We start from the raw sequence: 13,000 nt of genomic DNA, 5'->3' as shown, positions 1-13,000 counted from the left end.
AGCTAATTAGATGTTAATATACTGAGTATTATAGAAAAAAAGTGGATAATGACATCCATTATAAGAAGAAACTGCTGTATCTTAAAAACTTTAAGAATAATTAGAGATTTAATTGGATAGTACACTTTTCAGTGATATAGTAGTACCTTGGGGTTTGAAGGTGTTATGGAAAAATTAATGCATTTTTCAAGCATATTTTTACTTAACTATCAGAGATAACATGGCATAATAGATAAAAGGATGGCCTTGGGGTCCGGAAGACCTGGTTTGCGGTCCTGTGCGATATACACACTAGTTCTATATTTATAGAGAAATCACCTGACTTCTCAGTGTCTCAGGCAATGAACACTTTAAGTTTTAGTTTCCTTTCAGATCAGCATAAGTGAAGCGAGTCTCCATACTGGAAGTTCCTTAGTTTACAAACATGGACATTTAATTTTTGTCAAACTCCAGAAATGTAAGAGAATGCTTTCTGGAACTCTGGTAGAATTAATGGCCCTATTACAGATGAATTGTTCCAAAACGTGTATTTGGAAATAAATGAGACCTGTAGAAAAGATTTTCTTAACATACACATCATAATTCCTTTTTAAAATTATTCTGAACATAAAAGGAACCAAGATGGAAGGCTAGTTATCTGTCTAATAAAAAGAATTTTGAATATTTAATTTAGAAACCAGAATTCTATTTGGGAGTGAGCAAAAACTCAAGGTCATCTATGAGCCACATTTAATAGTATTCCAAAGTTAAGAGATTAGAATGCAGTTTATTCATTAGCATAAGAACTGCGCTTATCACAACATAGATCAGATGGGTTCCCTTCTATGCCAGCAGAATGGTGTCTAAGAAGCTGTTTTGTAAAAACTGAAATGTGAATGCAAACAATTTGAATTGAAGAGGTGCTATAGGGTTACCAATTAAAGTTATATCATATAGATATATGTACACACACACACATATATATATGCATACATACACACATAAATATACATAGAAGTAAATAAATGTGTATGTGTTGAAAAATAGCCAGAGACCTGATCAACTTGGCACACAGCAATCAGAGAAGTGTGATTTTTTTTTTTCTTAAGTGTTGATTATATGGGGCAGGAATATAAACCAAAGGATTCTGGGAAAGAATGAAGTTGGTCATGGTGTCTTCAAAAAACACTGAGTACTTTTGAAATATAAAGATGGAAATCAAATTGCCCCAAGGCCAAAGTTTTTCAAAGGTGGCTGAGGATATAATAGATATTGACATTTTCTGTTGACAAATATCTGTGTATGTTAAATTATTTCCCATGATATATAGATCTCCTAACAACAGACGGTTAAAGGATATTAAAACGATTCTCAAAAGAAGAAATGCAACCTATCAATATCTGAAAAATATTTGTTACTACTAATCAGAAAGTACAGAATCTAAAAACTCTGAAACCTCGTACTCAAGTTGAAAAAGATGACAAAGAAATGGAAAAACTCAATGTCAAAAGATGAAGGGTGGATTTGAGAGTCATCTTCAGGTGACAAGTACTCTCTGGATCTGCCAGATCTAGAGTCAGGAAGACCCAAGTTCAAATCTAGCCTCAGGCACTTACTTGCTGTGTGACCCTGGGCAAGTCACTTAACTCTGTCTCAGTTCCTCATCTATAAAATGAGCTGGAGAATGAAATGGCAAACTACTCTATTATTGTTGCCAAGAAAACCCCAAATGGAGTCACAAAGAGTTGGATATGACTGAAACAACTGAACAGCAATGTGTGATATAGTAGGTTCGAATCCTGTTCTTGATACTACTTTCATGACCATAAGCAAGTTGCTTTACCTTTATGGACGCAGTTTCCTTACCTGTTAAATGGGCTCTACTTACTTCGAAGGATTGTGGTAAGGAAAGCATTTTGTAAATTAGAAATCTTTATAAATGGCATGGGGGTCACAAAGATCAAATACAACTGAAAAATGACTGAGCAACAAAAAATCAATATTAAGATATTCCTTTCCTAGGGACATTTCCATTATCATAGAGGATTTTACTCTTTGCCTTGATTTTTCTTTTCAAGCTCACTTGCTTTGACATGGATTGTCTACTCAAGTCACACATTTTTCTAACCTGATCAGGGCTTCCTTCCTATTGTGCAGCACAGCCTCAGAGTGAGTGAGTGAGTGCTCAAAGAGTGTGCCAGAGCAAAAGTCTGTCTCTACTCTCTCCCTCTCTCCAAGAGAGCCCTTCATGGGGACTTCATATCCTTCTTTCTCTCTCAAATTAGGTTCTATGCCAGCTTGGACAAAGAGAATCAATTTTCCTGCCCAGGTTCAAGAAGCCTAGGAGTCTAAAGAATGTTTGACACTAACTGGATCTGTGATCTTGGTGGAGTGTTTGTTTTCCCTTCTGTGGATCTTGATTTCCTCATCTATAAAACATAGGCATTAGAGTAGTTCAGAGGTTCTTCACTCATGGATTGATTTTGAGGAGTCTGTAAAATTTAACTCAGAAGGGAAAATTTTACACTTTTATTTTCACAGCCTTTTCCTTATGTCTCTGAATTTTATTTTGTGCATTTAAAAACCTTTTTTGGGGAGAGAGTCCATCAGTTTCCCTAGAAAACCAAAGGATCCAGGACACAAAGAAAGATGAAGAACTCCCAGACTCGATCAGAGGTATGCTACATATATTAAAATGCCATTGGTAAATATTCAATACAATAATAATACACTTGAACATAGATGATGTAAATATATGGATTTCTAAGTCAAGTCGTGACCTGTAGGGATCCTTAGTTATGGTTTGTTTAGTGTTCCCCATTTCTATTTGAGTTTGACACCACTGGACTACATGATACCTGAGCCCCTTATTCTAGGGTTCTATGATATCATTTAACCCCTCTAAGCCTTCATCTGTAAAATGGGGATCATGTAGGTTTTTGAACTAGAAAATCCTCTTAGGGATTTTTTTTTGTTGTTCAGTCATGTCTGATTCTTCATGACCCCATTTTGGATTTTCCTGGCAAATATACCAGAGTGGTTTGTAATTTTCTTTCCTAGCACTTTTTACAGATGACGGAACAGAGACAAACAAAGTTAAATGACTTGCTTAGGGTCACACAGCTAGAGTCTGAGTCCAGGTTTGAACTCAGGAAGATCCTGACTCCAAACCCAGTGTTCTATCTACTGAGCCTCCTAGTTGAGGCATGGAAGGACTCTTTACAGATAACCATTTTTTCCTCTGATCATGTCATTTTTTCTTCTCCCACTAATAGACTCCTGAGACTCTTTATTACCTCCTATATCCAATTTCTTCTGGCATTAAAACTTCTTCACATCCTGTCCCCTTCTTATACCTTTCCAGGCATCTTCTACTTTACTCTCCTCTATCAGCTTAGAATTCCTACATACTTGCCTGCTTACTGTTTCTCATACAGAATGCTCCATCTAGTTATAAAGTTGCATTTACTTTTTTGGCCCAGAAATGCCAATATTAGGAGAATTCCTAAGGTGATCAGGGAAAAGGAAAAGAACATCAAATGTCTTAAAACATTTACATCAGCTCCCTTTGTGGTGGCAGAGAACTGGATATTGAGGAGATGTCCATCAACTGGAGAATGGCTAAACAAATTGTGTTATATGACTGTGATGGAATACTACTGTGCCATAAGAAATGATGAACAGGTTAATTTTTAAAAATCAGATAAAGACCTACATGAAATTATGAAGTCGAAACAAGCAGATCCAAGAAAATAATACAGATAGAAAAAAAAATATTGCTTGAAGAATGACTTGTGCATGTCTACCTTCAGAGAAAACTGATAAACAGAAACTAGCAAGACATAATTTTATGTATAAATATATCTTTTAAAAATTATTTACATGTTTGTGACATTTGAAATATTAAGATACTCAGTTAACTGCCTCCATCTCTCCATTAGAGAGGCATCATTTGTCAAAAGATCTTTTTGTCAAATAATGCCTGCTCTAGTGTGGGGAGGGGACTCGGTGACAGAAGGAGATACCTGGAAATTTGAATGTAACAAACTAATTAATTAACTTAATTAATAAAAAAGAATGCCCCATCTCCCAGACCTCCCCCCCTCCTTTTTTTTTACTGGAGTCCTCCTGTATCTGGAATGAACTTTCTCTGCCTCTTAGAACACTTAGTTTCCTTTAAGGCTCAAATTCAACATTGCTTTCTGCAAGAGTCACCCTGTTACTAGAGCTGTAATGTCTAAAGGTTCCCTTCCATTCACTTTTCACAAATCAACTCTGTATCTACTTATGTACATTTGGTCTCCCCCAGTAAATGTAAGATCCTTGAGGACACAGTCTGTTTTTGTTTTTCTTTGTTTTCCTAGCCCACAGTACAGTGCCTGGCACACAGTAGGTGCTTAATAAATATTTGTTGATTGATTGATGATTTGTAATTGGACCTAGAGATACAGAGATGGGATGCAATGCATAGTTAGTAAATGGTACATTAGAACTAATTTCTTCCCACTCTCTATCTAGTGGGTCACATTGGGTTGCCCAGCCCAACTCAGGACTGTTGTGATTATTCCAAGAGGATGAGCATAAAAGCCCTTTGAAAATGATAAATAAGAGATCTAAGTGTATGGGCTTATTATCACCTATTCTCCCCAAATGGAGTAGCAGATAAAGGGTAGGGGAAGGCAAGTTTAAAAGATGATCAAGGAGTAGTTCAGAGGCTCGGTGGATAGAGAGCCAGGCCTGGAGATGGAAGGTCCTGAGTTTGAATTTAACTTCAGATACTTCCTAGCTGTGTAACTCTGGGCAAGTCCCTTAACTCCAATTACCTAGCCCTTACTGCTCTTCTGCCTTGGAACCAATACTTAGTATTGATTCTAAAATGGAAGGTCAGGGTTTTAAAAAAAATAATCAGGATTCTTTTTTTGGTTGGAGTCTCAGAAAATGCAAGGACCACTGAGGCAAGAAAAAGGAGGTCTCTGTAGTGTCTGGGGCTCTTAGGCTGAAAACTGAGCATTACAGGATTTGGAGCTGGCAGTGGAGCCATTGTTAAGTGCTTACAGGTGTTAAAGGGATTTTCTTAATCTCTTCCTCTGTCTAGAATGAGAAGCAATTCAGCAGGTTTCTAAGTAGATCAGAACTGGCAGGAGTTAGTGAGCCAGAGCTAAAGATTCTGTTGTTACCAGGGAGACCAGGAGTGAGGAGAGGAAGTAGCCTGCCCTCTGACAGAAAGTGAGGGGGAAAGTTGGTTAGTGAAGAGATAAAGGAAGCAGCCACTGAGGGAAGAAGGTCTTTTGCCTCTGGGATCTCTAGAGAGCAGGAGATCTGCTCTGAGGCAAGGATCTGCTGGCAGTTGGCTACTGACAGATGGGCTGCTACAGAAAACTGGTGGCTATCTATTATTTTAGGGAGTTAGGTAGTGTTTGTTTTAAATTCAGGGAAGTGTCTAGCAGATTCCCTATGGACACGTGGGGACTTTGAGACTACATTTCCCGTGATCCCTATGGGTTTCCGGTTTAAGGCGTGGGGACGTCCAGCGTCCCCACGTATGGGGCAATTTAAATTCGGAGGAGGGCCTAGAGAAAGCCTTTTTCTGGGTTTTGCAGAGTGGCTGGCTGGCGTACCAGAGGGATAGGATGGGCTCTGGCGGTAAATTTAAAAGATAAGCGCGATCATATATATATTTTACCAACATGGCCATGGTTTTAATTAAACTACTAATTTCTCTTATTATATCAGTCTTTATAATTTTTAATCTTAACATTAGTTAGTGAATTCTTTATAGTTAGAGTAGTTAGTGAATAATTATAGTTAGAGTAGAGTAGATTAGGCCTGGTGTTGGTCTTGAGAAGACAGTTAAGAGATAGTTTTAGGAAATTTTAGGTAGTACTAGGAATTTTAGGTATAGTTATAGGGTATAAGATTAATAATCTCTCTTTCCTCTTTTCTATCTTTTTATCCACACTTCTTTCTTAAACAAAATTTCCCTTAAATGCTCTCCTCAATTTCTCAAACTCCTTAATTTAACTTTTACAATTGTTGGCAAGCAGGTAGGAGTTTGATTAGCCTGTTAATCTTCGGTTCCTAAATTTTTATAGGCAATTCAATATGGTGCTAGAAATTATGGCACATGTAGTAAAGGAGGAGGCTCCATTCTATCTCAAACAACTCTAGTTCCTTGAGAGCATTGATGAGCTGGCACAGCTCCCAGTTTCTGATTTTTTCAGGCTGCTTTCATTTTGGGGAGTATTTTTTCTTATAGGAATTTACCTAGTTCTCTCTAAGAAGAAGAAACAATAGAAATATAGCTTAATTGAGTCTCCAGTTGCATACCTTGAAGACTGTATCTCTCAAATGGCCCAAATTATTTCTCAACTTACTGAAACTATCTCTCACTCTAATCAACCTGTCTCTCCTGCTGTTCCTACTTCCTCCAGCAGTTTCAGGATAACTCAAGCAGAAACCCAAGAGAAGCAAACAAGAAGAAATAATCAAGATACAAGCCTATTCCCCTTAAGAGAAGTACCAACCTTTAATCCTAAAGAAGAGTTAGTTACCATAAGACATCAAAAACCATTTACCCCTCAGGATATTGAGAGATTTAAGCAGAGCACTTCTTTTGAGGATGATCACATAGTTGTTATTAAAAAGCTAGAAAGCATATGTCAACAATTTGATCCAACCTGGATTGATTTTGAACCTTTGTTAGAGGAGTTGTTAACAAAAAGGGATAAAGATAAGGTTATCTCACTTAATAATGAGGCTTGGGGAAGAGGAGCAGTTCACTGGCAGCTAAAAGACTCCAAATGGAATTTTAATAATGAAACTGATTACACTAGATTGTGTCAGGCTAGGAAGTCAGTACTGAAAGCCATGAGGGCATGTTCTGATGGAATGGATAGCTGAATGTAGTTTGACAAACTCAGACAAGAGTTTGGTGAAAATACTTCCTAGTTCATGGACAGACTTATAGAATTGGGAGGAAGATATATAGACCTAGATTTGATCAGAGAAAGGGATGTTAGACAATTGAGAAGGTAGTTTGTGAAAATTTGTTGTAGGGTGGTCAAGGACTATTTCAAAACCAGCTGTCCTAACTGGCTGAATATGGACCTTGATGAATTAAGGAGATTACTAAATTAAAACAGGTTATCCTGCCTACCCTTGCTCTAGGCATCCAAGATTACAACAAACCATTCACTCTTACATGTACATGAACAGAGAGAAGCAGCTTCAGGTGTTTTAACCCAAGTTTCAGGACCTGTTCAATGTCCAATTGCATATTATTTGGTTCAACTAGACCCAAAAGCTTCAGGAACACCACCATGTCTTAGAGGAGTAGCTGCAACAGCTTTGCTAGTAACAAAATCTGTGGATTTAGTATTGGGATGTTCACTAAGGATAATGTGTCCTCATAAAGTTGAAGCATTGTTGCTAAGGCATAGAACACAGGCATTCTCTGACCAAAGACTTATAAGGTATGAAATAACTTTATTAGGCAATGAAAACATCACTTTAAAATACCGCACAACACTCAATCCTGTCACCTTGCTTCCAGATTTACTAATCACAGGAGAACCATTGTATAGTTGTGAATCATTAGTGTCCATGGCCGAAAAACCTTGTGATATTCTCCTGGACACTCCTTTGGAAAATTCAGATTTAGTTTTGTTTATGGATGGTTCTTCCATTATGACAGATGGTATACGTTACACTGGAACATCTGTAGTCACAGAATTTGCCACTCTGTGGTCAGCTTCACTGTCATCAAATATAAGAGCTCAAAGTGCAGAATTAATAGCTTTGAAACATGCTTGTGTAATCACAAGAGACAAAAAAGCAACAATCTACACTGACTTCAGATATGCCTTTGGAATATGTCACGCTGTTGGCATCCTTTGGCCTCAAAAGGAATTTTTAACATCAGTTGGCAAAAGTATCACAAATGCTAAAATCATCAATGAGGTTCTTTCTGCTCTCCAACTACCTGAAACCCTGGGGCTGCTATACATTACTCTGCCCATATAGGTGGAACTGACTCTGTCTCTAGAGGAAACCACTGAGCAGATGCTGCTGCAAAACTCACTGCTATAGAAGGCCCTAAATTATTCTTAAAATTGGCAACTATCAATGACTCATTTATCCATAATGAAAAAGAAATAAAAAAAAAACAAAACTTCAAGGCAAAACAGATTAATGGAATATGGGTGGCATCTGAAGGTAAACCCCTACTCCTTAGAAGTTTTTATCATCAAAACTGTCAATCTATCCATAAAAATGGTCATTTTGGAACCCAAGGCATTGTAGACTCTGTGAAAAAAGTATGGATAGCCCCTGGCATAACTAATATCACCTCTAAAGTGTGTGCAGCCTGTCCCACCTGCCAAGCATATAACCTTTCATGGAAAAGCTTTTGGTGGACATCCTTTGGCTTACACACCTTTTGAACATCTGTAAATAAATTTCATTAAAATGCCAAAGCCTGGACATTACAAATTTTGCTTAGTCATAGTAGACCAGCTAACCAGATGACCAGAAGTGTTTCCAACTGTTAGAGCAACAGCACTTTGTTTATTGCCAAAGTGCTTTTAAGAGTAATCATACCTCAATTTGGCCTGCCAGCATGGATTGATTCAGACAGGGGAACTCATTTTAATGATTCAGTTTTACCACAAATTTACTCATGTTTAGGGATTACTCTAAAGTTTCATGTACCACCCCATCCCTAGAGTTCAGGGCAAGTTGAAAGAATGAACAGATAACTTAAAACAATGATTGGAAAATTATGCACTGAGGCTCATTTGAAATGACCTGAAGCTCTCCCTCTAGTGCTATTCTACATTTGAAGCAGGCCCAGGGGAGATCTACACATATCACCATTTGAGATACTGTTTGGTCATCCACCAATTCATGCTAAACCATTTAAGGCTGTGTATACATCCTTGCTAGGAGGAGATACTACTATTGCCTCATATGTACAAGATCTGCAAATTAAAATACAAGAAATTCAGGAATCTGGAGCTGTGGTGCAAGTTGGACCTATAGACTTTTCTCTTCATGGTTTAAATCCAGGAGACACAGTATATTTAAAGTATTTCCAGCACAGAGGAGCAACTCAGCCAACCTGGGAAGGTCCATTCCAAGTACTGTTAACAACCCAAATACAAATAACAAACCAAAATAAAAATTGGAGAAAAGATATTGTGGATCCATTGCTCTCATGTGAAAAGAGTAGCTTCTATCAGAAATGATTGATTGCATGCATCAAGGATAAGACTACAGAGACAACTGGGCACTATTTTCAATGACATCGAACTCTTGAACTTATATTTTTTTCAATAAAAGGTCTGATTTTGAAATCCAATGAGTAATAATTTATATTATATTATCAAATTAAGTACATAATTTATATTATATTATCGAATTTCTGTTTAGAAATAAATATATTGGCAGCTGGGTAGCTCAGTGGAGTGAGAGCCAGGCCTAGAGATGGGAGGTCCTAAGTTCAAATCTGGCCTCAGACACTTCCCAGCTGTGTGACCCTGGGCAAGTCACTTGACCCCCATTGCCTACCCTTACCACTCTCCCACCTATAAGTCAATACACAGAAGTTAAGGGTTTAAAATAAATAAAAAAAAAAAAAGAAATAAATATACTTTTTTAGGATTATAGAAAAAGTTAAAATAACTGAATGATAGGTAAATGGTAAAGTGTTACAAAATGTTATAATGTTGGTCAACACCTGCCTCAGGGGGATATTGTATTTATACAATATTTTTGTATATTTTTTGTACATAATAATAATTATAAATTTTTATGTGGTATTTGTTGAATTTGGATGAATATCTTCAGGTTCTTATTTCTGTATAAATATAGTCAGGATTGTTTTATTTGTAACTGTAATTATATGTAATTTTGTAACTATAATTTTTTGTAATTGTTTGTAATTTGAGACTTGCAAACCAAGATTTGTTTTGCTTTCTTTCTCTCTTTACTTCTCCCTGTTTCTCATATTAGTATAGTTTTCTATTAGAAAGAATTAATAGTATAGGCAACTTTGACTAGGAATATGAGTATAAAATAGTTATGTTTGAAAGATCCATTGGGGGACTAGTCTCCCAAAGGATCTCACAGGGGATATGTTAAAGGAATTTTCTTAATTTCTCCCTCTGTTTAGCATGAGAGACAATACAGCAGGGTTTCCAAGCAGATTAGAACTGACAGGAGTCAGTGAGCCAGAGCTGAAGATCCCATTACTAGGGAGACTAGAACTGAGGAGAGGAAGAAGCCTGCCCTCTGACAGGAAGTCAGGGGGGGTCAATTGGTCAGTGAGGAGATAAAGGAAGCAGTAGCTGAAGGAAGAAGATCTTTTGTCTCTGAGATCTCTAGAGAGCAGAAGATCTGTCTCTGAGGCAAGGATCTGCTGGCAGTTGGCTACTGACAGTTGGGCTGCTATAGAAAACTGATTGAAGGAGTGAGTAAGTGGTGGCTCTCTGTTATTTTAGGAAGTTAAGTAGTAGAGTAGAATAGATTAGGCCTGGTGTGCCAGGCAGAAGAAACTGTCCTGAGAAGACAGTTAAGAGATAGTATTAGGAAATTTTAGGTAGTATTAGGAATTTTAGGTTTAGTTATAGGGTATAAGATTAATAATTTCTCTTTCCTCTTTTCTATTTTTCTATCTGTACTTCTTTCTTAGATTAAACAAAGTTTCTGTTAAACTGTTCTCCTCACTTTGTCAAACTCCTTAATTTAACCCTTACACAGGCATGGTGCTAAGTACTGGAGAAAAGAAAAGTAAAAGTCCTTGCCCTCAAAGAGCTCCTAGCCTAAAGGTGTCTGACAGTGTGGCAATTACTGAAATTATGTGTAATGGAGGAGATAATATGCAAACAATTATTAACAAACAAGTTATATACAAGATAAGCTGGAAAAGAGAGGGAAAGAGAAAGAGGGGGAGAGAGAAGGAAGGGGAGAAGGGGAGGGAGGGGAGACAGAGAAAGAGAGAGAGAGAGAGAGAGAGAGAGAGGGAGGGAGGGAGGGAGGGAGGGGTGGGGGGAAAGGGAGAGAGAGGGAGAGAGGACCAGAATTAAGGGGGAATCAGGAAAGGCTTGCTGAGATTTTAGGGGGACCTTTAGTCCACTCCCTCCACCTCTCTTTTAATGAGGAAGAAAGTGAAATGTGGAGTTTAAGGTTAAGCAACTAGCCTATTAAAAAGGCAGTTTCTGATGTTGGGGAGGTGTGGGGGAGGAAAGCATCGAATTTGGAGTGATACCTGGGTTCAATTTTGGATACTTACTAGTTTGTGACTTTGGGCAATTCCTATCACCTCGGTCTGAACCTCAATTTCTCCCTCTGTAAAAACAAGAATAATAATTATTAAAAAACAAAAGGAAGAACCTTACCTTCTTAAGTCAGTCACCTTAAGTCTAGGGCAATTTGTCTTTCAGGTTATTTAAGGTGAGGAAAAAACATTGAATTAACAAAGGGAAAGAACAGCCCTGTCTAATAGATAGTTACCAAGTCAGAGAACTGGATTTGTTTTTAAAATGTTCAGTAGAAAAGAAACAAGGGACAAAATGATGACAAATGCCAACAGAATCCATCCCACAAATACTAGGAAAATACTAAAAGGAAAAATACATTGGATTATCACATTAAAGGAAGATTCTAATTCACACACACACACACACACACACACACACGCATGCACACGTGCACACAGACACACACACAGCCAGAGAAGAGATTTAGGAAAAATACAAAGCAGAGATAGGGACCAGTTTTAGGACTTTGTTGGCATAGGGAACTCCCAGATGAAGAAATTCCCTTTGCCAATTCATCTTCTGTCTTAGAATTGATATGAAGTATCCAGTGGTAAGGGCTAGACATTTGGAATTAAGTGACTTGCCCAAGTTCACGCAGCTAGAAAGCAATAATTGTTCTGAACAACATTCCTCACTGGGATGTTTTGAAGATGAAATGAAATCAAGTCAAATTCAATGATATTTATTGCCTAAGGTTGAAATTCAATTCTGAGTCCTTAGCATATAAATTCTTCCACTACTTCTTCCCTGTTTACTGTCTGGGTCTTCCTTATCTAGGGAAACTGGAAACTCATTCAGGAGTTCTTAACCTGGGATTCATGAACTTGTAGATTCTTAAAAAAACTATTTTGATAGCTGTATTTCAACATGGTTTTTACAGTTTCATAAATTATAGATTTATAGTGTTCTATAGGTTTCCTTTGTGATTTATCCTTCAAGCAGGGTGTCACAATTGTACTGAGATTTGGGGAACACTTTATATTTTATTTTATGCTTTAAAAGACTTTCTTTTTTCCTGAGAAGTGTCCAAAGGCTTCCCCTGACTGCTGAAGGTATCTGTAACACAGAAAAGGTTAATAACCCCTACTGTAGACATTCCCTTCCTGTGGTACTATTTCTTTCTTCCAATCAGAAAAGACCCTGACCCAAGACCTTCCAGGCATTCAGCCAATCAGGAAAAAAGGGATTTCCCTAAACAATGTTCCGGACATGGCTCCTTTCCAAGTGGAACTACGCAGGGTCAGGAAAACACAGGGCTGTTTTATTCTCTTTCAAAGATACTTCTTCTGAACAGCTTTTTTGGAACAAACTTTCCAGAAGTATTGTGAAGCTGTGAAAAAAGCACTGGCCTGGGAGGCAGGAGGCATACCAGTCATACTAGTATGCCACTAACTTATTGTTAACTGCTATTTTGTACCTACATAAAATGGCTGCCCATTTCTGCATATCACATTGTGTAACCTTTGGTTGGTCTCTCTGAACCTGAGATTCCTTATCTTAAAAAGCCAAGACTTGGACCAGATTCCAAAGGTGTCAGAATAGAGTGAGAAAAGAAGAAATGCTTATCTTGGAGATTAGGGTTTAAGCCTTGCCTTTTGGTATTGGGTTGGATGTGTAGTCAAAGCACTGGGTTCAAATCCCATCTTACACCTTATGCCCTTGGACTCACCATTTAACCCTTCTGGGTCTCAGTTTCCTCCTCT

The 13,000-nt window shown here is 37.7% G+C and overlaps 1 protein-coding gene across 1 annotated transcript in view; it reads right to left on the bottom strand.

Moving 5' to 3' along the window:
- The window catches only part of ALDH1L1 (aldehyde dehydrogenase 1 family member L1), an 83,803-nt gene extending 72,500 nt beyond the window's left edge, over window positions 1-11,303 (bottom strand). The window contains exon 1 of the mRNA XM_044676128.1: window positions 11,270-11,303. The gene's annotated coding sequence lies outside the window, so the exon portion shown is untranslated. The remainder of the gene's footprint in view (window positions 1-11,269) is intronic.
- Window positions 11,304-13,000: the final 1,697 nt, after the last annotated feature.

This window comes from Gracilinanus agilis, chromosome 1 (genome assembly GCF_016433145.1).
Source record: "Gracilinanus agilis isolate LMUSP501 chromosome 1, AgileGrace, whole genome shotgun sequence".
Classification (NCBI taxonomy): Eukaryota; Metazoa; Chordata; class Mammalia; order Didelphimorphia; family Didelphidae; genus Gracilinanus; species Gracilinanus agilis.
The sequence above is the reverse complement of the archived record's forward strand: the minus strand, read 5'-3'. Positions and strand labels throughout refer to the sequence as shown.